The sequence below is a fragment of the Muscardinus avellanarius genome, assembly GCF_963383645.1.
Source record: "Muscardinus avellanarius genome assembly, chromosome: 5".
Classification (NCBI taxonomy): Eukaryota; Metazoa; Chordata; class Mammalia; order Rodentia; family Gliridae; genus Muscardinus; species Muscardinus avellanarius.
The window spans coordinates 35,442,059-35,445,207 of NC_137790.1; the positions used below are offsets into that span (position 1 = coordinate 35,442,059).

General features: G+C 45.1%; 1 pseudogene across 1 annotated transcript; it reads right to left on the bottom strand.

The window, feature by feature from the left end:
* Positions 1-1,609: 1,609 nt before the first annotated feature.
* Positions 1,610-2,718, bottom strand: LOC308262916 (dual specificity mitogen-activated protein kinase kinase 4-like; annotated as a pseudogene). Its single transcript has 2 exons — positions 2,658-2,718; positions 1,610-2,398 (listed from the first exon to the last, which is right to left on the bottom strand). The product of its transcript is annotated as a dual specificity mitogen-activated protein kinase kinase 4-like (transcript).
* Positions 2,719-3,149: the final 431 nt, after the last annotated feature.

A 3,149-nucleotide genomic window follows, 5' to 3' on the forward strand; every position in this document is an offset into this window, starting at 1 on the left:
CATTTTGTCTCCTTCCTTCCTTCCTTCCTTCCTTCCTTCCTTCCTTCCTTCCTTCCTTCCTTCCTTCCTTCCTTCCTTCCTTCCTCCCTCCCTCCCTCCCTCCCTCCCTCCCTCCCTCCCTCCTTTCTTTCTTTCTTTCTTTCTTTCTTTCTTTCTTTCTTTCTTTCTTTCTTTCTTTCATTTGTAGAATTCTAATTCCAAACAAAAAAAAAAAAATAAAAAAGATGACCAACTAGACATTCTAGCAGGTGGCGAGCTTATCAGAAAGACTCTGATACCCTGCTGGGCAGATGTGGCTCTAGAATAGAAAAGCCACCTCCTCACCACCCATCGCGACAGCTGGGCCCCACTCTCCTCAGCCTTTTAATCATTAGGGAATCTGAGAGATTTGGGGCTAACATCCTTGATGAGGAACAACCCTGGTTTTTAATATACGAAGGTTTTTAATATAGAAAAAAGGAGAAATATTGGATTAAGCAAAAGTCACAAGGTGGCAACAGACCACAGGGGAAGGGAAGTGGTTTGGAAACTGAGACAGGGACCAGAGATGGCAAGAAGCCAACAACTGAGGTTTGGTCTTTTGCTGTCTACGTGAAATCTTTATCTAGTCAATCAAGGCACATTGCTACCAGCTACTTCTCCCTGCTCTTGAGTTGCCACGGCTAAACTTCAGGCCTGGGGCCTCGGGGAAACGAGGGCTGCTGTGAGCTGTTCCGGATAAGAGACTAGGATTAAAAACATCTATAAACTTTGCCCTCTGTAGTTTTTTTTTTCTTTCAGTCCTGGTGGTTTGTGGCAGGTGGAACTTCCAGTTGGCAGCACACCGAATTCTGAGAAAGAAAACTTCTTGGGATCAGTAACTTCTCTGACAAGTGGCAGACTCCTGAGTCTTCCCGATGAGGAGCAGAAGAACTGGTGAAGGAGAAAAGAACACATTCCGTCCTGACTCAACAGGTGAATGTTCACCTCTTCAACGCAACATGATTTTTGGTAAAGATAAATTCACTCTAATTGAACATGCTATCTCAAGCAGGAAATCTGGCTGTGCACGTCAATCCCCAAACATCGACTGTGACTGTGAAGCAACAGAACACCAAATCAGTAAGCCTATTGCACTTGGTGAAGAAAGTAAATTCCTCCTTTGTCCTCCAGCTCCAGAAGGCAATGTGTCTCACGATCTCACTCACATCCACGCCTCTGTGTTCAGGCCTAGTACATCCATCACGGCATCCTTCCAGCAGATGGAGTCTGACAAAACACCATGCCAGTAGCTGCATCTGTCTCCAGGTTTTGAGTCTAGAAATGAATTTAAGATGTGATCTTATCACAGTCAACAACTTGATCGTACTGACTTCCAAATGACATGAATATGTTCATCACAAAAGAGCCGAAGGAGGTCTCTCTGACCAGCACTAACACTGTGATCGATCAGGTGTTACGGGGACGCACGTTCCGGGTGACAGAGTGTACAGACATGATGGAAACGAACACCAATCTTATGGCCCATGGTGTCTGGGTGAGCAATAAAAACACTGTGATATGGGATGAATATTCTTTACATCTTGCTTCCTCTCAGCCCTTTTTTCTAGAGTCTGATGTAACAGTGATATCAGTCGACATACATGGGAGAGCTGGGAGAAGCTGGCATTTGATCCAGGATTTTACAAACATAGCATGCAACCTCGACGGTGAGCTCTTCATACATCAAGATAAAGGGATGTTTTAGAAGTTCTTTATACTTTGGCCTTTTGGATTGGTCCTTCTTAAGGCGCAAGTTAACAAAGCTGGAGAAGCTTGGGAGAACTCCCTTTCCTCAGAGCTCCTCAGCAGTGGAGGGGCTCCCTTCACCACTTGGGTCAGTTGATCAAATACACTTTTCCACTTTGGCTAAGGAAACTGGCCCGCGGCCAACTCATACAAAGTGATCCCCAAACTCCAGACATCAGAGCAGACGTCATAGCCCTGCCGGGATGTGCTTGGGTCTATTCTTTCAGGTACCATGTATGGCCTGCACCCAGTATCTCCTGTCTTGGCAATGGAGTCCACAGCTGTTCACTGATACCAAAGTCACAGAGTTTTATATTTCCACTTCTGTCCAGAAGAATGTTGGAAGGTTTGATATCTCTGTGAATAATTTTCAAGTTTTCTTTTAAGTGGTTTAGTGCTTTCACAGTTGCTAAAGTGATTTTGCCTAAAATTTCTTCTGGAATAACATCATCTAATATACTATATACATATTTGTAAAACTTATCAAACGAGGTAGACATGAGTTCCATACAGATCCAACAGTCACCCTCTCTGAAGAGTGCACCATAAAACTGAACAATGTACGGGCAATCACTACTCCGCATTACTTCATCCAGATCCATACAAAGCTGCTTTTGTTCTTTTTCATCCACTGTTGACCGTATTCTTTTCTTTTTTTCTCTTTCTTTCCCTTTCTTTCTTTCTTTCTTTCTTTCTTTTTCTTTCTTTCTTTCTTTTTGGTGGTACTGGGGTTCCTGGAAGCTCTTCTACTTCGGGGCTACACTCCCAGACCTATTTTATACTTTTTATTTGGAAACAGAGTCTCTTAAGCCAGCGCGGCTGGCTTCGAACCTGCGAGATCCTCCTGTCTCTTCCTCCCAAGCGCTAGGATTACAAGTGTGCGCCACCACGCCCAGCCATTGACTGTATTCTTTTAACTGCCATTATCTGCCCACTGGGTTTGTGGACCATCTTGTTGATGGAACCATAAGCCCCTCGTCCGATTTCTTCAAGGTCCTTCAAGTCCTCGGCAGTGAAATCCCAGTGCTGCTCAGGAGGTATCTTCAGCTTTCCTGTCGACTCAATGCTCTGTGTTCCCAGCCTCTCTATGTGTGGTTTTTGGACTCCTGTAGTATTGGGATTCAGAGTAAACCTTGCTGTAGATTTGACAGGTGGATTTGCAAAATCCACCTTCAGTGCTTTGAGTTTACCCTGCATGCTGCTGATGGCCGGGTGGCCTGGCGCTGGGGACCCGACGGAGCACGGGGTGCCACTGCCGCTGCCGCCCCCGGAGCCGCCGTCGAGATTACTGAGGAAGAATGTAAAATAATTTTCCACATAATTTTGGTCAGGTACCTAAAGACAAGGCAACTTTCTTATCCTCTTCCAGCTACAGAATTAGG